The 24,420-nt window shown below is 44.8% G+C and overlaps 1 protein-coding gene across 5 annotated transcripts in view; it reads right to left on the bottom strand.

Moving 5' to 3' along the window:
* The window catches only part of ST3GAL3 (ST3 beta-galactoside alpha-2,3-sialyltransferase 3), a 363,061-nt gene that overhangs the window by 137,834 nt on the left and 200,807 nt on the right, over nucleotides 1-24,420 (bottom strand). The window lies entirely within an intron of this gene.

Here is a 24,420-nt window from a genome sequence, read left to right as displayed (position 1 = left end):
TAGATGGGTGTAGCTGGGTCCCATTGGATGTCTGCTCTGAGCTAATGGCACTGCTGGACATCTACTACATCAAGCTTTAAAAGGAACCTGAAGACCCACCTCTTCCGACAAGCCTACAACCTGCCGTAACCCTCAGTCTGATACAGCACCGCACAATCAGCTCTACCCTAACCTACTGTATCCTCACCTATCCCTTGTAGACTGTGAGCCCTCGCGGGCAAGGACCTCTCTCCTCCTGTAGACTGTGAGCCCTCGCGGGCAGGGACCTCTCTCCTCCTGTAGACTGTAAGCCCTCGCGGGCAAGGTCCTCTCTCCTCCTGTAGACTGTGAGCCCTCGCGGGCAGGGTCCTCTCTACTGTAGACTGTGAGCCCTCGCGGGCAGGGACCTCTCTCCTCCTGTAGACTGTGAGCCCTCGCGGGCAGGGTCCTCTCTCCTGTAGACTGTGAGCCCTCGCGGGCAGGGTCCTCTCTCCTCCTGTACCAGTCTGTGCCTGTTTTATGATTATTGTACTTGTCCCTATTATGTACACCCCTTTCACATGTAAAGCGCCATGGAATTGATGGCGCTATAATAATAAATAATAATAATAATCTTCTGATTTGGAAGGGAAGTAGGCATAATGTGTCTTTAATCTGCTATACAAAGTTTTCTTTGTCGACCACTGCACCAATGGTCTTCAATATTACCTATTTCTTGGAGCATTTCTTGAAAACAGCTTTTACAGCACATCTTGAAACCCAAGTCTGCTTTGATATCTTTGCCTGGGAGAGACCTGGCAAATGCAGTACAACTACCTTGTGACTTGCTGCTGAGCTCATTTGTGCCATGGTGTATAACCATGATATATACAGTGTGTCCACCCATATCCTGTCCACCGCCATTAACTTGAGAACAGCGGCAGCTATAGGCATAGAAGTGGTGTCTAGGTATAGTAAAGTGGCCATGAGCTACGCAATGAAATCACCTATTGCGCCACCTGGTGGAAAACAACGAAGTTAGCATTTTTATCTTGAAAACGGAATGAGATAGAGAAAAAAGTGAATTACAAAGTTGTAGGGCATCATCAATTCAATATGAATCGACACCTTGCATACAGAAATGCTATGATTAGAACGTGTAAAACTCACAAGGCTGCGGACGTGAAGCGATAACTTCATGGAGACCGTCCTACAAGTCATTGGGTATGGTGGCTGTGTGGAGTGGCCTCCGCTCACATGACCTGATCCCATTGGACTTCTTTCTGTGAGGTCACATCAAACAGCAGGTGTATGCGACCCCTCCACCAACATTGCAGGACCTACGACGACGTATCGCAGATGCTGGTGAAAACCTGTCACCTACCATATTGCAAAACGTGCAGCAAAATACAGTATGCTGTGCAGAGTCCAGATGTGCATTGCAGCTGACGGGGGCCACTGAACATCAAAGTTAAATGAGTGCCATATGCGTGACCAGCATTCAATGTTTTGGGGGGTCATGGGTTTCATATCATAGCATTTCTGTATGCAAGGTGTCGATTCGTATTGAATTGATGATGAACTACAATTTTTTAATTCACTTTTTTTCTCTATCTCGTTCCGTTTTCGAGATAAAAATGCTAACTCTGTTGTTTTCCCCCAGGTGGCGCTATAGGTGGTCTCATTGCGTGGCACATGGCTACTTTACTATACCTAGACACCACTTCTATGCCTATAGCTGCTGCTGTCCCCAAGTTAATGGCGGTGGACAAGATACACACACACACATACATGTATATATACACTAATATATATATATATATATATATATATATATATATATATACACACAGTGCCTACAAGTAGTATTCAACCCCCTGCAGAATTAGCAGGTTTACACATTCGGAATTAACTTGGCATTGTGACATTTGGACTGTAGATCAGCCTGGAAGTGTGAAATGCAGGAAAAAAGAATGTTATTTTTTTTTTTTTTTAAATTGTGAAAAGTTTATTCAGAGGGTCATTTATTATTCAACCCCTCAAACCACCAGAATTCTGTTTGTTCCACTAAAGTATTAAGAAGTATTTCAGGCACAAAGAACAATGAGCTTCACATGTTTGGATTAATTATCTTTTTCCAGCCTTTTCTGACTAATTAAGACCCTCCCCAAACTTGTGAACAGCACTCATACTTGGTCAACATGGGAAAGACAAAAGGAGCATTCCAAGGCCATCAGAGACAAGAACGTGGAGGGTCACAAGGCTGGCAAGGGGTACAAAACCCTTTCCAAGGAGTTGGGCCTACCTGTCTCCACTGTTGGGAGCATCATCCGGAAGTGGAAGGCTTATGGAACTACTGTTAGCCTTACACGGCCTGGACAGCCTTTGAAAGTTTCCACCCGTGCCGAGACCAGGCTTGTCCGAAGAGTCAAGGCTAACCCAAGGACAACAAGGAAGGAGCTCCGGGAAGATCTCATGGCAGTGGGGACATTGGTTTCAGTCAATACCATAAATAACATACTCCACCGCAATGGTCTCTGTTCCAGACGAGCCCGTAAGGTACCTTTACTTTCAAAGCGTCATGTCAAGGCTCGTCTACAGTTTGCTCATGATCACTTGGAGGACTCTGAGACAGACTGGTTCAAGGTTCTCTGGTCTGATGAGACCAAGATCGAGATCTTTGGTGCCAACCACACACGTGACGTTTGGAGACTGGATGGCACTGCATATGACCCCAAGAATACCATCCCTACAGTCAAGCATGGTGGTGGCAGCATCATGCTGTGGGGCTGTTTCTCAGCCAAGGGGCCTGGCCATCTGGTCCGCATCCATGGGAAGATGGATAGCACGGCCTACCTGGAGATTTTGGCCAAGAACCTCCGCTCCTCCATCAAGGATCTTAAGATGGGTCGTCATTTAATCTTCCAACAAGACAACGAGCCAAAGCACACAGCCAAGAAAACCAAGGCCTGGTTCAAGAGGGAAAAAATCAAGGTGTTGCAGTGGCCTAGTCAGTCTCCTGACCTTAACCCAATTGAAAACTTGTGGAAGGAGCTCAAGATTAAAGTCCACATGAGACACCCAAAGAACCTAGATAACTTGGAGAAGATCTGCATGGAGGAGTGGGCCAAGATAACTCCAGAGACCTGTGCCGGCCTGATCAGGTCTTATAAAAGACGATTATTAGCTGTAATTGCAAACAAGGGTTATTCCACAAAATATTAAACCTAGGGGTTGAATAATAATTGACCCACACTTTTATGTTGAAAATGTATTAAAATTTAACTGAGCAACATAACTTGTTGGTTTGTAAGATTTATGCATCTGTTAATAAATCCTGCTCTTGTTTGAAGTTTGCAGGCTCTAACTTATTTGCATCTTATCAAACCTGCTAAATCTGCAGGGGGTTGAATACTACTTGTAGGCACTGTGTGTGTATATATATATATATATATATATATATATATATATATATATATATATATATATATACATATACATATATATATATACAGTTAGGTCCAGAAATATTTGGACAGTGACACAAGTTTTGTTATTTTAGCTGTTTACAAACACATGTTCAGAAATACAATTATATATATAATATGGGCTGAAAGTGCACACTCCCAGCTGCAATATGAGAGTTTTCACATCCAAATCGGAGAAAGGGTTTAGGAATCATAGCTCTGTAATGCATAGCCTCCTCCTTTTCAAGGGACCAAAAGTAATTGGACAAGGGACTCTAAGGGCTGCAATTAACTCTGAAGGCGTCTCCCTCGTTAACCTGTAATCCATGAAGTAGTTAAAAGGTCTTGGGTTGATTACAGGTGTGTGGTTTTGCATTTGGAAGCTGTTGCTGTGACCAGACAACATGCGGTCTAAGGAACTCTCAATTGAGGTGAAGCAGAACATCCTGAGGCTGAAAAAAAAGAAAAAATCCATCAGAGAGATAGCAGACATGCTTGGAGTAGCAAAATCAACAGTCGGGTACATTCTGAGAAAAAAGGAATTGACTGGTGAGCTTGGGAACTCAAAAAGGCCTGGGTGTCCACGGATGACAACAGTGGTGGATGATCGCCGCATACTTTCTTTGGTGAAGAAGAACCCGTTCACAACATCAACTGAAGTCCAGAACACTCTCAGTGAAGTAGGTGTATCTGTCTCTAAGTCAACAGTAAAGAGAAGACTCCATGAAAGTAAATACAAAGGGTTCACATCTAGACGCAAACCATTCATCAATTCCAAAAATAGACAGGTCAGAGTTAAATTTGCTGAAAAACACCTCATGAAGCCAGCTCAGTTCTGGAAAAGTATTCTATGGACAGATGAGACCAAGATCAACCTGTACCAGAATGATGGGAAGAAAAAAGTTTGGAGAAGAAAGGGAACGGCACATGATCCAAGGCACACCACATCCTCTGTAAAACATGGTGGAGGCACCGTGATGGCATGGGCATGCATGTCTTTCAATGGCACTGGGTCACTTGTGTTTATTGATGACATAACAGCAGACAAGAGTAGCCGGATGAATTCTGAAGTGTACCGGGATACACTTTCAGCCCAGATTCAGCCAAATGCCGCAAAGTTGATCGGACGGCGCTTCATAGTACAGATGGACAATGACCCCAAGCATACAGCCAAAGCTACCCAGGAGTTCATGAGTGCAAAAAAGTGGAACCTTCTGCAATGGCCAAGTCAATCACCAGATCTTAACCCAATTGAGCATGCATTTCACTTGCTCAAATCCAGACGTAAGACGTAAAGACCCACAAACAAGCAAGACCTGAAGGCTGCGGCTGTAAAGGCCTGGCAAAGCATTAAGAAGGAGGAAACCCAGCGTTTGGTGATGTCCATGGGTTCCAGACTTAAGGCAGTAATTGCCTCCAAAGGATTCGCAACAAAATATTGAAAATAAAAATTTTTTTTTTGGGTTTGGTTTATTTGTCCAATTACTTTTGACCTCCTAAAATGTGGAGTGTTTGTAAAGAAATGTGTACAATTCCTACAATTTCTATCAGATATTTTTGTTCAAACCTTCAAATTAAACGTTACAATCTGCACTTGAATTCTGTTGTAGAGGTTTCATTTCAAATCCAATGTGGTGGCATGCAGAGCCCAACTCGCCAAAATTGTGTCACTGGCCAAAGATTTCTGGACCTAACTGTAAATACATGATATATATATATATATATATATATCTATACACACACAAAGAATTAGAGCACTGTGTTCATGAATACATGAATAATATAATAATAATAATATTTATTAATTTATATAGCACTACTGATTCCACGGCGCTTTACATACATTGGCATTCCACTATGGCTGTACATGTAAAAACAAAAAGACACGACACCCACTAGATGACCTCGTTAGATCAAACCTGCATCTTATAATTTACCTCTCGTTTTTGATCAAAACATTTTTAACTAAATACCTCATATGTTTTATGAGTAAGGCAATAGTGGAATTCATGTATCTAGTGCACTGACTCACTGTGTATACATATCTGGGTATTGGCCATAGCGTATGGGAACTAGCAAATTAATTTAATTAACTATAATTGTGCTGTCCCTGTTTTCTGGGGGTTTTTATTTTTAATTTTGTTCAGTGAGGTGTGACGGGCTGCAGTCTTATCCACCCATCTTTGCCAGACAGGTTTTAATTAAAAACTAAACCAGATCCGATCTCTGTCCTGGTTTATTTGAAGTTGGGTTGGTACATTATGAGGTAAAGCAGAGATGTAGGATCTTCAACTGAGGTCACATTATCACTGGTGGAAGGCTAATATGATTTTTTATCAAAATATGTTTAACCAAGTACCTAATGTTTTTTACATGTATAATTATTATTATTATTTATTTAACGGCCTTCAGCTCAATCTTCATCCATGGCAACTTGATGGATGAACGCTCTGTAGGAAGATCAATTTTCTGCAGCTTAGATAGGTCCTCCAGGGTCTTCTCGGCTGTTTTCTTGATTGTATAAAACCATCGGGTTGCAGGTCTTCCTCTTTGCTTGATTGTATAACGCCATCGGGTTGCTGGTCTTCCTCTTCGCTTGATTGTATAAAGCCATCGGGTTGCTGGTCTTCCTCTTCGCTTGATTGTATAAAGCCATCGGGTTGCTGGTCTTCCTCTTCGCTTGATTGTATAAAGCCATCGGGTTGCTGGTCTTCCTCTTCGCTTGATTGTATAACACCATCGGGTTGCTGGTCTTCCTCTTTGCTTGATTGTATAAAGCCATCGGGTTGCTGGTCTTCCTCTTCGCTTGATTGTATAAAGCCACCGGGTTGCACGTCTTCCTCTTCGCTTGATTGTATAAAGCCATCGGGTTGCTGGTGTTCCTCTTCGCTTGATTGTATAAAGGCATCAGGTTGCTGGTCTTCCTCTTCACTTGATTATATAAAGCCATCGGGTTGCTGGTCTTCCTCTTCGCTTGATTGTATAAAAGCATCGGGTTGCTGGTCTTCCTCTTCGCTTGATTATATAAAGCCATCGGGTTGCTGGTCTTCCTCTTCGCTTGATTGTATAAAGGCATCGGGTTGCTGGTCTTCCTCTTCGCTTGATTGTATAAAGCCATCGGGTTGCTGGTCTTCCTCTTCGCTTGATTGTATAAAGGCATCGGGTTGCTGGTCTTCCTCTTCGCTTGATTGTATAAAGCCATCGGGTTGCTGGTCTTCCTCTTCGCCTTGTTCCTTCGATTCTTCTGACCATTATGTCCTTCTTCAGTGATTGATCTCTTCTTATGATGTGTCCAAAAGTGGGCAAGTCATAGCTTGATTTGTTTCTTCTTCTTGACATCCATGGTATTGATAACATCCTTCTCCAGCACCATATTTCAAAGGTGTTGATTCTTCTTCTGTCTTGTTCTTTTATCGTCCAGGTTTCCATCCAAATGTTACTGCAGAAAAGACCAGACTATGTATGAGACATGTCTTGGTCACCAGTAAAATGTTCGCCAATTTTAAGACCTTATTGAATTACTTAATTGTTGATTTGCCCCTAACTTTTCTCCTATTGACTTCCGGTGTCGGTGCATCTTGGGTGATCATTGATCCGAGTACGTTGAAGTCTTTTACAACTTACAGTTCATCGCCGTCCATCTCTACTGTGTCCCAGTCGTACCTGGCAGTAGTCAATATCTCTATCTTCTTTGTATTGATCCCATGTCTGAGCTTTCCATCTTGACACTCCATAAAAAGTCCTTCATTGCACCTACACTTGTTACCATCAATGTTGCATCATCTGTGCATTTAATATTGTTAGTGATTCGTCAAAGCAATTTTCATTCTTCTTTTTCCGCAAGTCCAGCCTTCCTGAAAATAGCTTCTGTATATGAATTGATGAGAAAATATGACCGGATGCCGCCTTGTCTGACTCCTCGCTCTACTTTGATCCACGCCGTGTCACCGTGTTCTGTTCAGACTGTTGCTTCTTGGTCGATGTAAAAGGTTCCTGATGAGGCCGATCAGATGGCTCGGCACACCGATATCCTTCATGATATAACAAAGTGTCTGGTGATCAACACAGTGAAAGGCTTTGGTGTATGCGATGAAGCAAATATAGAGCTTCTAGTTATACTCTGTCTTTTTTCATTATCCACTAATGTTAGCAATTACATCTCTTGTTCCTTGGCCTTTTCTGAATCCTGCTTGTTCTTCTGGCAGCTCTATGTCAAAGTAAGGCAGTAGCCATCTTTGTAGGATCTTCAGCAGTAATTTGCTGGCATGAGGTATGAGCCTAAAATAATCCACAGTCAGAGTAGCAATAGTGAAATAAATATATTCATTAATTTTAACATACTGATGCATAATGTGCGTCAGATTATGTTTATACTGTGGCAGGAAACGGTCTTCCAGAACCTCACCTTTGTAGGATTGTTTTTCTGACCCTCACCCAGTTCTAAGCCTCCTACACAGCTGTTTGTATTTCAGTGAATGGCTGTATTTCAACCTACATATGAAAGTGATCAATATCACCTGTTTGGTTACTCATATACATGACTATAATCCTACAAAATCCTTCACTTTGTTTATGTGCACCTAGAGGAATTGATACAGTTTTGTAGGGAAAGGGCGTTCACAGCAAATATTGATGTCATTAAGATTTCAGTTTTTTTTCTTAAATTTTTTTATTTAAAAAAAAAACAAAAAACTAAACTTTTACAGCTACGTCAGCAAAAAACATTTTGTATGCTTTAAATAGGGGCTAGGTCCTCTATAGAAATGTTTAAGCAGCTTAATTGCTATTTTGGGGGTGACCGACCCCCGTTAATATCTACTAAATTAGATAATGTAACAAAGATCTAATCAGACATTCTACATTTCTATTAAGCAGCTGAGAGTTGTAGACATTAAGGGGTTAAATAACGAAGGCAGAAACTCCTGTAGACACAATAGAGAATCATGCGAGCCGTACGGCTGGGATTTCATCATTGTCGCCATATTGAATTGTTTACCCTTGCCACTAGAATTAAAAAGTAAACGACCCATTAAACATTTTGTTCAGGGCTGATTCTCTGCCAGGAGGTGAAGTGGACCCCGGACGGTTGATTTATGGACAAATAGATGCAGCTGCATATTATAAAAAGTACAAGAACACTCGTAATCAGCTTCAGTCACGCTTCACCGACATCGGAAACATCCGCCAGCTCAGGGCGCAGTCAATTACATGGAACGGTTGCAGGTAGGCCCTGCGTGTGAGAATCTGCCAAATTTTTTCTTGCGAAATATGGGATATTTTCCATTGAAAAGGGCTGAGCTCAAAGTTTTGGCTTATACCCTGATGTCACATACACATAGTGCTGCTTATTACCGGATTCAAACCAAACAGGGAAAAAAAGCGGTGATTCCCGGGCGCCGCCACAGAGTGAAGACAAGGGTGCATGTCATCTGAGTCTATCAGTGGTCCAACGTGTCTCACGCAGAGGCTTTCGGCCTTTCTCTAGGCCAGTGTTAAACTGACAGCCGACTCTGAGAACCGGTAAGACACAAGTACAACTGCTGCCCTGACAGCCGGCACTTTCAGGATCACGGCGGCATATACCAGCATGAATAGGTATCCTGGTCACACCGGCAATGTCACTGCTGTGAGGTAAAAGATGGCGAGTAGATAAGCACCCGAATCGAGCTGAAGAAATGGAACTTTTATAGAAGGGTCTGGGAAATAGTGTGAGGGGACAATATGGTGGTTGGAGGGTGAAAGGGGACTGTGTAGAGACTGGACAGTGTGGAAAGACAGTATAGAGAATGAGGGCACAGCATAGAGGGGACAGTATACAGAGGGGGGTGAGTGTGAGAAATTGGTACAGTATAGAGACTAGGAAGTTTGGGGAGCACAGTGTAAAGGGACAGTATAACGAGAAGGCAGCGAGACTTGTCAGTATACAGAGGGGGGGGAATGTGAGGTGGGGGCACAGTATAGAGACTGACAGTATACAGTCTGTGCAGTTTGGGGGGGGCACAGTGTGAAGAGAAAGTATACCAAGGGGGCAGCGAGAGTGGACAGTATGCAGAGGGGGGAAACTGTGAGGAGGGAGCACAATATAGAGACTGACATTATAGAGATTGGGCAGTTGGGGGGGCACAGTGTGAGGGAACAGTATACTGAGAAGGCAGCAAGAGTGGAGATAGCACAATTTAGAGATTGGGCAGTTTGGGGGGCACAGTGTGCAGAGGGGCAGCGAGAGTGCACAGTGTGCAGAGGGAGGAAAGTGTGAGGAGGGGGCACAGTATAAAGACTGACAGTATAGAGACTGTGCAGTTTGGGGGGGCACAGTGTGAGGGGACTGTATAACGAGGAGGCAGCGAGAGTGAACAATGTGCAGAGGGGGAAAATGTGAGGAAGGAGCACAATATGGAGACTAACAGTATAGAGACTGTGCAGTTTGGGGGGGTACAATGTGAGGGGACAATATACCAAAGGGGCAGAGAGAGTGGACAGTATGCAGAGGGGGAAAATGTGAGGTGGGGCCACAGTATAGAGCAGGGGTGGGGAACCTCCGGCCCGCGGGCCGCATGCGGCCCGCCATGACCTTTTATGCGGCCCCCGGGCACATTCCCGGGGGCTGCAGTGCTGGGGCCGCCAGCCCTTTAAATGACCACATGCACTGTTTGGGAGAACCAATGGGCTCTCCCGCTGTCAGGTAGCATAATCAGCGGTGTGTGCCCGCCCCTCTGTTCCCTCGTGCTGTGTGTGCCCGCCCCTCTGTTCCCTCGTGCTGTGTGTGCCCGCCCCTCTGCCCTCCGGAGTGATCTGCCCGCCCCTCTTTCCACTCGTGCGGTCTGCCCGCCCCTCTGCCCTCCGGAGCAGTCTGCCCGCCCCTCTTTTCCCTCGTGCGGTCTGTCCGCCCCTCTGCCCTCCGGAGCGATGTGCCCCCTCTGCCCTCCGGAGCGATGTGCCCACCCCTATGTCCTGTCGTGTGGTGTGACCGCACCTTTCAACTTCAGAGCGATCTGCCCTCCCCTCTGCCCTCCGGCCTGCACTGTCTCCGGCGCTGTGTGCGCGCGCCTGCATCCGGCTCCCCGTCCAGTACTTTGTGTACCCTCCCCCCAGAGTTGTGTGCAACGATCAGTGCTGTGTCCCTCACCCCATGCTGTCTATCACCTCAGGTTTGTGGCTCCCCAGTAATGTCAGGGCTCTGCAGGTGCTGTGTGCAGAGCCCTGACATTACTGGGGGGCAGTGCTGTGTGCCCTCCCAATGCTGTGCGTGCCCCCCAGCCCCTCTTGCGTTCTGTGTGCCCCCCAGCCCCTCTTGCGTTCTGTATGCCCCCCAGCCCCTCTTGCGTTCTGTATGCCCCCCAGCCCCTCTTGCGTTCTGTATGCCCCCCAGCCCCTCTTGCGTTCTGTATGCCCCCCAGCCCCTCTTGCGTTCTGTATGCCCCCCAGCCCCTCTTGCGTTCTGTATGCCCCCCAGCCCCTCTTGCTTTCTGTATGCCCCCCAGCCCCTCTTGCGTTCTGTATGCCCCCCAGCCCCTCTTGCGTTCTGTATGCCCCCCAGCCCCTCTTGCGTTCTGTATGCCCCCCAGCCCCTCTTGCGTTCTGTATGCCCCCCAGCCCCTCTTGCGTTGTGTATGCCCCCCAGCACCTCTTGCGTTGTGTATGCCCCCCAGCACCTCTTGCGTTTTCCTTCAGCGTCTCCTGTGACTTATACATCACATTGGAGATGCTGGGGGCATATACATCATTGGAGATGCTGGGGGCATATACATCACAGGAGACACTGGGGACATACACAACACAGGAGGGGCTGTGGGCATTTACATCCCAGGAGGGGCTGGGAGCATATATAGCTCCTCATGAGATGTATGTGCCTCCAGTGTCTCCTGTGATGTGTATATACAGCAGTCCCAGCGTTTCCTTTGTTGTGTATACGTCAGTCCCAGCGTTTTCAATGTGATGTATATGCCCCCAGCCCCTCCAGTGATGTATGTGCCTTCAGTGACTCCTGTAATGTATATAGAGCAGTCCCAGTGTCTCCTATGTGTTGTGTGTGCCTCCAGCGTCTCCTATGTGTTGTGTGTGCCTCCAGCGTCTCCTATGTGTTGTGTGTGCCTCCTGCGCTTCAGACAGACAGAAAAGCAGTTGTGAGAAGAAACATGATTAGTATCATCCAACATCACAGCCGCACCAAAGAGAAGCCGCTCCGGCCGCCACAGTAAGGGTGAGTTAATTGACCAAATATAGCCGGGTAATTTTCACATTGATAATTTTGTGCGGCCCCCGAAGGTTGGCAGAAATTTCCAAATGGCCCCCGGCTGAAAAAAGGTTCCCCACCCCTGGTATAGAGACTGACAGTACAGAGAATGGTCCGTTGGAGGGGACACAGTGTGAGGGGACAGTATACAAAGAGGGCAGCGAGAGTGGGCAGTATGCAGAGGGGGGACAATGTGAGGAGGGAGCACAATATAGAGACTGTGCAGTTTGGGAGGGCACAGTGTGAGGGGACAGTATGCAAAGGTGGTAACGAGAGTGGATAATATGCAGAGGAGAGAAAATGTGAGGAGGGGGCACAATATAGAGACTGACAGTTTAGAGACTGGAAAGTTTGAGGGGGCACAGTGTGAGGGGACAGTATACAGAGAGGGCAGCGAGAGTGGATAATATGCAGAGGGGGGACAATATAGAGACTATGCAGTTTGGGAGGGCACAGTGTGAGGGGACAGTATGCAAAGGGGGTAACGAGAGTGGATAATATGCAGAGGGGAGAAAATGTGAGGAGGGGGCACAATATAGAAACTGACAGTTTAGAGACTGGAAAGTTTGAGGGGGCACAGTGTGAGGGGACAGTATACAGAGGGGGGAAAGTGTGAGGAGGGAGCACAATATAGACCCTGGACAGTATAGGGGAAATCCTAGATTCGTTTCTGGTATTTTTACAGCCTCCGACTAGAGAATGTCAGAGACTGAATGATTCCCACACTGGATACAGAACATTTCCTGTTCCTGCTTCTCCTGTATTCATCATAAATCATTTTAGAGGACAAGTGAGAGCAATAAACATCCAGAGAAGCCTCTTTATCGCTGCATTTATCTGCACTTCCTTATCTCGATAACATGGAGAAATGTGGTTTGCCCCACGTGATTCTCGGCGTGGGTGGGCGGCGTTCGGGGGTCATTATATCCATCATCTGACATTACAACACTTCAAACTTGACACCTAAGAAGCATTTCACTTATTTGGAAAAAAAAAATATTTTTTCCTCCCCTTCTTCCAAGAGCCATAACTTTTTTTATTTTTCCGTCAATGTAGCCACATGATGGATTGTGTTTTGCGGCACGAGTTGTACTTTTGAACGACACCATTCATCATGTTACTATATAATGTATTGGAAAATGGGACAAAAAAAAGATCCAAGTCTTCTGAAACTGCAAAAAAAAAAAAAAAAAGTTTCCAGATTTTTTTTTATTTATTTATTACAGTACATTTTAAAACGGACTCTGCATTATGACTCCCCAGATCAATACAAGTTGGTGGTGAAAAAAAATCTGAAATTTGTCAAAAAAAAACAAAAAAAAAAAAAGAATTGCGCCATTTTCGGATACCTGTAGCGCTCTCATTTTGTGGGATCTGGGGCTCAGTGATGGCTTATTTTTTGCGTCTTGAGCTGTAGTTTTTATTTATACAACTTTTGAATAGATGCCACATTTTGATCACCTGTTAATGCATTTTATTGCAATGTTGCTGCAACAAAAAAAAAGTAATTCTATCTTCTTTTTTTTTCCATTACGTAGTTTATATTTTAACAGAGGGGGGTGATTTGATCTTTATTTTTTTTTTTTATCACTTTTAATTGCATATACTAGTCCCCTTAGGAGACGTGAAGCCTGCAGTGTCCGATCGCTTCTGCTGATCAGAGAGGTGCTTCAGCATCCCTCTGAACAGCAGAAATGCTGCTCTCCTGTGAATGCCGGCGCTCACAGGAACTACGTCACTATGACAGTGACCGGGATCATCATTTGATCCCCGGCTGTCATCACAACCCACTGAACCCCATGATCACGCCATAGGGCTGCAGATGGGGGGAGGGAACAGAGCGCTCCCCGCCAGTGCATGTTAGATTACACTGTCACAGGCATGGGTGAATCTCTGATCTCTGATCCACCCACGCCTGTTAACTGTACATTAGCTAATCAGATCAAGTCAGGGACATGACCATGAATGTACCGATATGTTCCTGGTTGTAAAGGGGTTAAAGGATTCCTGCTGGAGGCTGAGACTCCTTTTTCCATAAACATAATATTATTCATTTTAGACAGTGTAAACTTAGGACTACACTTAATAGGAATCTGTCGCCATGTTTTTACTACCTAATCTGAGCATAATATAGGGGCTCATATCTTGATTCCAGCGAGGTTTCACTTACTGAGCTACTTGCTCTAGTTTAGATAAAAATCACAGTTTTATCAGCAGGAAATTATCACTAAAGGACTAGTAAATCTGTTACCATAAAGTCCTCTATATTCATTAGCCCTGTATAACCTCGCCCCCACCACTGATTGACAACTTTCTGTGTACACTGTGCATAGGCAGAACGCTGCCAATCAGTGGTGTGGATGGAGTTATACAGAGCTCAGCATTTTGGGAACTGGTAGATATGCAGCAGATAAAACATGGATTTTATCAAAATTGCAGCAAACAGCTTAGTAAGTGACACATCGCTGGAATCAGGAGCTCAATCCCTACATAATGTTGCTTTAAGAAGGGGTGGTAAAACCTTCTCTTTAAGCTGTCCAAGTACATGAGATGGATCTCTTCCCACTGCCCCAACCTGGGTGCATCTATCACTTTTATGGCATAGACCATAGATACGCCATAAAGGTCTGAGATGGAAATAACCCTCATACCAGTGATAAAATATGCTACGGCTAAAAAGGACAGATACTAAAATGGAGATAATAATAACTGGAAGGATGCCCCCTCATGCTGAGGGTCTGGTGCTCATACCCAATGACATAAGCTGGGGCTGCCGTTGGTTGGGCATGGCATTCATGATGAATATTAGGATTTTTGTGCCAACTGTGCGCAGCATTAGTACAGAAACCAAATGCGCATTCTTCTGTTTCACTGTCACTTACCTCACGTGCAGGGCATTGCAGGACCTTAGGTATCCATGGTTACGACCACAAGCAACTAACTGTGACGATATGCGTGGTTGCAACTATGGATACCCAAGGTCCTGCAATGCCCTGCACATGAGGTATGAGACAGTGAATCAGACGAACTATACTACATTTCTAATTGGAGGTATTTGCGAATACTATTATTACATCTACTATAGATTGGGATAGGATCTTGGAGATGGGAATACCCCTTTAAGTCCCATATCAACAGGCTACAGTAATAACCAAGATACAAATAGCAGCTCGGTGGTGATAACAAAGTTTCCATGACAAGTCCATAAAGTGATCGGAAAACATGTCCGTAGCATTGCCTGTTATCAATGACCACTCCACAAAGACAGCAACTAACGGAAAGCATCTTAAAGGGGTCACACCATCCACCCCTCTCTTTTTCATCATCTGCAGCCTTTGATGCATTTCGCCATCTCTCACTTTTAGTATGGAAGCCCTTATGTCTATACCTAATGACCCATTATATCATAAAGCCTACGCTCAGTGACAAAATAGCACATAATGTGTGTCAGAGATGCAAATTACAATGTAAATGATAATGTTACTTCCCTTTGTGCCCTTTTCTGCTGCAGATTATATCCTGATGTGTGCACATGTCGGTCTTCATTTGCTGGCTCGCCCGGTGTGGCTCCTGGCATCCTGCTGCGTTGCCCAATTGTGGCTGAGTCACCAGTCTGTGACTCAACGCTCCAATCACACTTGACTTCAGCCAATGCCCAAATATCGCAGGTGTCTCAAGGACCCTTCCCCACTGCTCCTAGGCGAATGGTGTGCCTGTTCCTGATCCATTCACATTGAGATAATAATAATATAATAATATTTATTCATTTATATAGCGCTTTACATACATTGGCAACACTGTCCCCATTTGGGCTCACAATCTAGAGATGGCCTGTGTTCTTCACCACATCTCGTCAGCGACCACTCCTGACCTTTATCTACTGCTTACGAGCAAACTCGGTATCTGCTGGTTCACTGTTTAACTATGATTCCTATTGACGGCCTTGTTACCGTGCCTAGGTATCTTCAGTTCTTCCATATGCAAAGTGTTCCTGTAAGAATCTGTCACGCTAGGTACCAAGCACACAGCGAAAGGGAAGGGGAAGATAGTGACCCCTGACCAAACCTACTGCTGGTCCTTGGGGTTCCTCACCACCCTAGATAGGTTTCGCACCTATGCGCTGAGTCGGATACCTGACCCTAGATATCCCTGGTGCTGAGCCCTAAATAGGAAACGGGCGGGATGAGCTCTTTATCAACCCCACTAAACACTATAGACAACACACAGAGGGAAAATGCATAAACTACTTATCTACAGATGACATGGGTAGAAGTTCAGCAAAGTTTTCAGCAACAATACCACAAAGGAGTACAAGCCACCTGCTTGCAACCAGAGCTAGAATGAACTGAAAAATATCACCAGCATTAGTCCAAGGAAGGAAGGGGTATATAAGCACCAAGAGAATACTGATAATCAGCAGCTGGGTGGAAGTTGACTCCTGCTGGGTCCTAAAGGGTGGGAGATAAATTCAGCAGGAACGCTACCTATACAAATGAATACTGACAGTAGGAACAATGGAAAGTCAGGGAGCATTCTGCTCAGCCAAACACTGTGACCTTCTATGGCCAGAAACCACATAACTTTAAGTCACTCGTGACAGCAACTAGTTTAGTTTTTGTGCTTTGTTTTTTAAATCCATTATACGGTCCACTAGATAAGAACTATTTTATTTAGTGCCAATCTTTACTAAAGTGTCGCGGCTAAAAAGGGTTCTGCGGGGGGGTGTCATTAGGCTGCTCTGCATTATTACCCTATGAGCAACACCCTCTTCATAAAAATCCTAAAAATTATTACTAAATAAAAAGGACCGCATTTCTGGAAAAGTATGGTGCATTTAATAAAAAATAAAAATATTCAGGAGTGCTGGGAATAAAATAAGAGCAGCACATTTCTACTTTCTTGTCAATCCTGGCTCACGTTTGGAGGATATTCGCTAGAAGCACGGGGTGGAATGCAGATAGATGCGGAGTTTTGTGCAGTAATTTAAGGGGTAGTCCAGGACTTTAACACTGATGATGACCTGTCCTTAGGATAGGTCATCAATGTGTGATTGGTGGGGGGTCAACACCTGCCATGATCAGCTCATTTCAGTGCCGCTGGCTGAAACTGCTCAGTTGTGGAGCTGCACAGCTCCGTTTACTGTATAGTGGCAGTATCTGCGGCTGCATATCCACCCCCCTATTCAAATCAATAGGTGGCGGATGTGCAGTACACAGCCGTGGCCTACTATTCCATTGTGAAGCTCCATAACTGAGTAGTTCTGGCCAGTGGCAGCATCGGGACCAGCTGACTGTCAGTGGTTCCGGGCGTTTGCCACCAATCAGACATTCATGACCTATTCGAAGGATAAATCATCAATGTCAAAGTCATGGACAGCCCCTTTAAGCTTTAAAGTATCTTCTATCACAGCATAAGATCAGAGGAAGGCCCCACAGTAATTCTTGGCAATGCATGTGAATCCTTTTGGTTCCAGTTGCCGCTTCCTATAAGGCTAGTTTCAAACTTGCGTTGGGCGAAATCCGCTGGGTCCGTTGCTGCGTCGTTTTGATGCATCCGTTATTTTTGTGGTGTCAACGGATGCAACGGATCCGTAATTTCACAGGAATCTGTTAGCTGATTCCTGTGAAATAACGGACCCGTTGCATCCGTTTGGCATCCGTCTAACGGAATGCGTTAGCTCTGGTTTTTTTTTTTTCTTTTTTCATTTTTTTCATTCTGGGCATGCTCAGTAGAAATTAGCGGAATCCAGCAGCGGATTCTGTTGTAATGCACTTTGCAACGGAATCCGCTACCATAGGGAGCCATTATAAATTTTAACGGAAGCAACGGAATCCGCTGCTCGGCGTCATTTTGATGCAAGCAATTAACGTTACATGCTGCGTTGCTTCCGATCGGCAGAAGCAATGCAGCGTCGATCAACGGAAGCAACGCAGGTACTTCTGGCACAATCCGTCATCCATACAAGTCTATGGGAAACAGCGGAATCCGTTAACGGATTCCACTGTTTTCCAAAAGGGCGGATTGCGACTGAAGGAAAACAACGCAAGTGTGAAAGTAGCCTAAGTGGCATAGATACATTGAAGTGAAGTCCTGTGTCGGAGATTCCCGCTTTTTGAGGGAGCTTTAGTGGACGCTTTTAAAGTTTTTGCATTTCCGTTAGATCTGTTGATCCAAAATTGGAGCAGATTCAATTCCATTTTAAGCAGAATGATCACCGATACCCTGTGCCTCTACTTAGATGATACATTTTCTTGACACATCAGTAATGGCATCCTTGGATTGACGGTTGTTTAATCCACCAATGGACGTGCACAATGTTACTTGTTCCTGATCAATAATGATCCGTCCTTCTCTAATCCTTCCGAGGCTTAGCCTGCACCTTGCTTATGCACGTTTCGTGGCTCGGCATTTCACATGACACAGGTAAAGTCTTACAAGCTTTACTGAACAAGCCTTAAGACGCGAATACAAAACAGAGATTACGGTAAAGTGAATCTTGTATTAAAGACGTGTGCACAATAAAGTATCGTGATTCGGAGGCGAGCAGTGCCGGAACGTGGGGCATTGCTGACACCCATCAGATGAATCCATGCATCTTGTTATTGAATGATTCACACAAAATCTACATTGGGGTGTGGTACGTCTAAAAGATAATTTAGTGACTTGTATGAAGACCAGAACCTGGGGCAAAATGGGTAATATCTTAAGAATGTCCCAGGCAACAAAAGCCCCTAGATTAAAGTGACAGTGATCCTGACTGACGGGAAGCCCTAACCTGGTGTCTCGCTAATTGTCAACTGTGCGGCTTATACGCCACATCCCAGGGAGAACGCGGATGACTTTCAACACGTACCTCTGCCTTAATGCTTAATACCCGGAGTCAGTGTGACAGCATTAACAATAGGATGTTCACTATTGGGAATGTACTTCGTGCTAATCACAGCAACCTACATCTTCCCATGTGAAGTATCAACGAGAAAGTCCCCGTCCACTTGCTTATAGTTTCGCCAATAACATATAGTCAAAGTCTGTCCACCTTGTGCCTAATGGTTTAGTACCCCGGCCTATTCTGCACGTGTCATCACTACTTCATCCAGAATTTTCGATGGGCAGGTTCGGACGCCAAAATTTTCGGTCGAAGTGTGCTCCGTCAAAACATCTGATTGGGCTCGGACCAATGTTATTCTATCGGGAATATGTCAAATAGTTCCCTTAGACTAGAAAAAAAATCACTGCATGTCCAAGTTTGATCCGATATTTTGGCCATACAAGTCAATGAGTGCATGGAAATCACCAGACTGCACTCCGATTTCCACGGACTGACACAATGGAGAATATGGAGAAATCGTGTTCTCCATCTTCTCCTCTCAGTGTGATACAATTCCCTCATCTTAGAGGACCGGATGACACACTGATCAGGCTCGGATCAGAGTTTGTCACTTCCACACTGGCGGACACGGAAAAGGCCCCTGTGCAAGAACAACATATGGCCCTCTTCACTCCGATAACTCAGCAAAATTCACAATTCCAGCTGTTTTGGAAGTAGAAATTGCCCCCCCATCCTCTTGGGTCGCTGGTTGCACCAATGATATGTCTGCCCCTGCATTTGCATATTCGGCCCAATTCTATCAGATTCTCTCATACATGTCCTTCTGCACCTACCTAAATACCGTAGACATTAACTTCATGAAGACTCAGTGGTTTGGAATTATCATGTTCCAAAAATGCCAGATTATCAAGTTCACTATATATCAATATTTTCGGAATACAAATATAGCTATAAATAAGCCACTGGCGTATGTCCTATTAAATGTGTAAAAAAATAGATAAAAGGGTAAATTTAATCCAAATTAAACTACCAATCAGAAACAAGTAGATGACCTAGGGTAGATTTCTGCCAGTCTTGTAGTAAAATCTTAAAGGGAACTTGTCACCAGATTTTTCCCTTATAAGCTGCGGCCACCACCAGTGAGCCCTTATATACAGCATTCTAGGATACTGTATATAAGAGCTCATGCCACACTGTATAACACAAAGACATCTTTAATTATACTCACTTGCGGGGTGGTCGGGTCCGATGGGCATCGCTGGTCTCCCTCCGGCGCCTCCTCTCTTCCTCCCATCGCCGTCCTCCTTCCCTGCTCCGTGTGGATAATGTACTCTATGTTATCCACACAGGGGCCTCCATTGCTCTCCTGCACACTCGTCTCTGCCCCGCTGAGGGCAGATCAAAGTGTTGTAGTGCGCATGTGCGCGCAGACATTGACCTTTCCCCACACCTGCACATTAGAGTACTTTGCTCTGCCCTCAGCAAGGAAGATCAAAGTGCGCCTGGCAAGGACCGCAATGTTGGCCTGTGTGGATGACGTAGGACGTGTCATCCACAGGGAGCAAAGAAGGAGGACGGCGATGGAAGGAAGAGAGGAGGCACCGGACCAAGACCAGCAATGCCCATCAGATACAATCACCCCGCAGGTGAGTATAATAAGGCCTTGTGCACACGCTGCAGTTTTTTTTCAAAAAAAATCTTCATAAAAATCTGCATGCCTCCCTTGAAGCCATCAAAATCTATGGGATTTGCTGTGCAGATTTCGATGCAGAAAAAATCTGCACCATATCAATTATTGGTCTGGTTTAGCAGCATTTTTTTACTTTTTCACCCATTGACTTAAATGGAGAAGCAAAAAGCAGAGGAATACACAGCAAATATACTGCAGTATCACACTAGGAGTGCTAATTGCTATTTATCCATTGACTTAAAAGACATAAAAAAACGCACCAAAACCGCATCCAGTTTTTTATGCAGTTTTTTGCCACAATGTGAAGATTTGGTGCAGAAAATTTCTGCACCAAATCTGCAGCGTGTGCACATAGTCTAAATGTTTTTTTATGTTCTACACAGCGGCCTGGGCTCTTATATACAGTATTCTATAATGGTGTGTATATAAGAGATCACTGATGATGGTGACAAGTTCCCTTTAAAACATAAAGTCTAATAATTCAAAAAGTTTAGAAAACCAAAACCTATCACTGAGCTCCAGCATACAGCAAAACTAAACTCTACACCTGCTGTGTGGGCAGCATGGTGGCTCAGTGGTTAGCACAGTCTTGTGGTGGCTCAGTGGTTAGCACTGCAGTCTTGTGGTGGCTCAGTGGTTAGCACTGCAGTCTTGTGGTGGCTCAGTGGTTAGCACTGCAGTCTTGTGGTGGCTCAGTGGTTAGCACTGCAGTCTTGTGGTGGCTCAGTGGTTAGCACTGCAGTCTTGTGGTGGCTCAGTGGTTAGCACTGCAGTCTTGCAGTGCTGGGATCCTGGACTCAAATCCCACCAAGGACACCATCTGCAAGGAGTTTGTATGTTCTCCCTGTGTCTGCGTGGGTTTCCCCCGGGTTCTCCGGTTTCCTCCCACACTCCAAAAACATACAGATAGGGACTTTACATTGTGAGCCCCAATGGGGACAGTGTTCCTGATGTATGTAAAGTGCTGCGGAATATGTTAGCGCTATATAAAAATAAAGATTTATTATTTATTTATTTTTAATTGATTGTAAGAAAACAATTTCCGAACTTTGTAAATGTGATGTACTCTTAAAGCAAATTAAACCAGAGTAAAAATGATGGTCGAGGAGAAGCAAATGCCATAAAATAGTGACCGGACTCCATAGACCAGCATCTGGTCCTCTTATTCTATGTCGAGCAACTCTAGCGGTCTTCAATAAAGTGGACACTTTTTTTTATAAAGAAAACTTGGCTGCGTCTGTTCCTGTGAATGAATATCTTATAGGCCTCTTGGTCCAGGACTCATTCAGTAGGGAACATGATAAATACCCCCCCCCCCCTCCATTTTATATAGTAAAACAATTAAAAGTAGCAAAAGAAACATAAACCTTGTGCCTATACACAACTCCGGGCAGATTTTATGAGTTTCTATGTTTAGGGTCTAGTTTCATTAGTTGGGGTCTGGAGGATTATTGGGATGGGGTGGGGAGAAGGGGCAATCAAATACCGGGTGGTGCAGATGTTACGTTCCTGGGGATGATCGGGTTTCGGGGCAGAGCCAGAACCTGATGCTTTGTTGTCGCTCGGTCACATCTGTCTAATGAAATCCAACCTGATTCATTTCATGGCACTGACAACCTGCAAAGCACGGAGATTTAGAAGCACAGAAGCCCGAGTAACATGGAATCAGGTAAATCTCACAAAGGTGCATTGATACATGTGCATTGTGACCTGAGGCAGCACCTTCACCACCAAACATGTTACAAGGGTTTTCCAGTTTCAGAAAACTCATGTCCCTAGGCTCAGTTTGCTTTAAAACAAAAACTGTGCTTTAGTTACCCTCCATGGATTCAGAGTGGAGTAGTCACCGCTACTGTCAAGCTCTGCAATACTTGTGAGAGTGTGGAGGTGACGCCTGCAGTGTCGCCTCCTGTCCACCAGAGGGGTCTCTGAGCAGGCTGGACTAAAGACTTGTGTGGTCAGGTACAGGACAGTGTGTGGATCAGGCTCGCAGAGTGTAGATGTGTGGTGGATTGCTCTCGGCCCGTTTATCGAGAGTACTGGATCTGATAGACTGTGTGCTGCCCCTGTGAGAGGTGTTAGTGCCACATCGGGAAAGAGGGCATTTGCTGCCATTCGAAGAACTGAAATCCAGAAGACATCCTCGGGTGTTGCCAGCACAAAAACCCTTGGCTGAACTTGTTCCTTTGGTGACTTTTTCCTGATGGTTGTTGGCCACCGAAGGTATATATACTCAGTTTGACTCCACCAAAGATATATATACTCCGTTTGAATCTACAGAAGATACACATACTCTGTTTGACTCTACTGAAGATACCGATACTGCGTTGGACTCTACCAATACTCTGCTTTCAGTCTGATACTCCTGTACAGGAAGAATGCAGCTGTAAGTCCTGAGCTCAGGCCACACACAGAAATTTCTGGTGGGAAGTGTGCACACATCCATGAGCTTTTGGCGCCAAACTAGTTTAGACATGACTGAACTGTTCACACTTAAAACTGCAGTTACTGGTAAACCTTGGCACCCAGGTAGCCTGCTGCTATATGTGGGGTAGAGGGGAAAGGGATGGTAGCATTATAGATACGTTTGCAAGTCATTGTGCTAACCCACTGACAGGTCCTTCCGAACACTCAATGATCCTCACCGCGCACTTAGGGTAGTGATTCCACCCTTGTATTAAGTAGAGCGCCTGTTAGGTAAATTCGTCCCGAGATCTCCAGATACATTAGAGAGTGTCACTGGGGCAGCACGGTGGTCCCGGTCTTTCCTGGCCTGGTGAATGTTGTATTTTCTCTGTGATCATGTCTACAAATTACTTTGCGTTACTTATTCCAATCCAATTTGACCAAAATAAAAAATCTAGTTTCCCGACATTGTCTGGTCTCTTTCCTGATCTGCAACCTGATGTATTCTGAAAGCGGCTCTGCCCAAGTAGACGGATGACCCGCTGGGCTAACTGACAGAAAGCAATGGCGGAAACTCATTTCTGGATCCTTGGAGGACAACTGAAAGCACAGTTTTGGGGGGATTTTTTTTGTTGATGCTTTACTCTTGATATTTGTTATCCTCAGTTCTTGTTCCTACGGGGATTTGTTTTTCTTCTAGGCAACAAGGGATACTTTGATCTGTTCCCCATAACTTAGAAAGAAGACAAAAACTGATAATGGACGGTCACATTGTAATATTGCTGAGTTTTAATTAGTGTGATTTGATGAGAAGTGATGGCAAAACAGATCCCAGATAAACATGAAGCCATTAATGTGAATAGTTGCCACATTATATGCAGTGTGCACAAGGTGGAATACTGCTAACATGTCTATATTATTTCCCAGAATGTGGTGAACACATGGACATCTGCAGCCATGGAAATTCTTCACAACTATGAATAGTAACATATTTATAAAGGCCAGGTGTGCCGTGTTTTACTCATGTGTATGTGTTCTATATTCTCACGCATGGGCCCCATCGGCTTGCTATGTCGTTGTGTCAAAGTAAGGCCTTGTTCATATGTCAGTGAGTTTGCAAAAAACGGTCCAAGTGTCATCAGTGTTTTTTGTCCGATTTTCATCACTGTTTGGTCCATATTTCAGTTTTCACCATCAGAGAAAATCAAAAAACAAATCTGTAAAGCTTCTCCTTTACATTACAGTGTTAGTTACAGGCATGACACGGACTGAGCACTGATGGCATCCATGTGCTGTCCTATACCCAATTATCACTCACTCATGTCACCTGCATATTAAAAACATCTCAAGAATCTGACCTTTTCTCACCTTTGAACCTGCAAACACTCCATGTCACTCTTATTCATTCTTGTCTGGACTATTACAACTCTGAACTGATCGGGCTCCCTCTAACAAAACCTTCTTCTCTTCAATCCATCCTGAATGCGACAGCCAGGGTCATATTTCTGTCCAGCCGCTACACTGATGCCTCCATCCTGTGCCAGTCATTCAACTGGTTACCAATCCACTACAAATTAAAATATAAACTCATCTCTCACCCACAAAGCTCTCCACATTTCTGCACCACCCTACATCTCCTACCTCATCTCTGTCTATCAGCCTACCACTGTTTTCCATTCTGCAACTTACCGTATCTGTCAGGCTAGGTACAGGGAAGTACCAAATGAGTGGCGAAATGTAAGGGAAGGGGACCCCTGCATCTAGGGAAAGGGGTATGTGACCCCTGAGCAAACCTACAGCTGGTCCCTGGGGTCCCTCACCACCCTACATAGGTTCC

Source organism: Anomaloglossus baeobatrachus, chromosome 8 (genome assembly GCF_048569485.1).
Source record: "Anomaloglossus baeobatrachus isolate aAnoBae1 chromosome 8, aAnoBae1.hap1, whole genome shotgun sequence".
Lineage (NCBI taxonomy): Eukaryota > Metazoa > Chordata > Amphibia > Anura > Aromobatidae > Anomaloglossus > Anomaloglossus baeobatrachus.
This window is presented reverse-complemented; position numbering and strand designations above follow the sequence as displayed.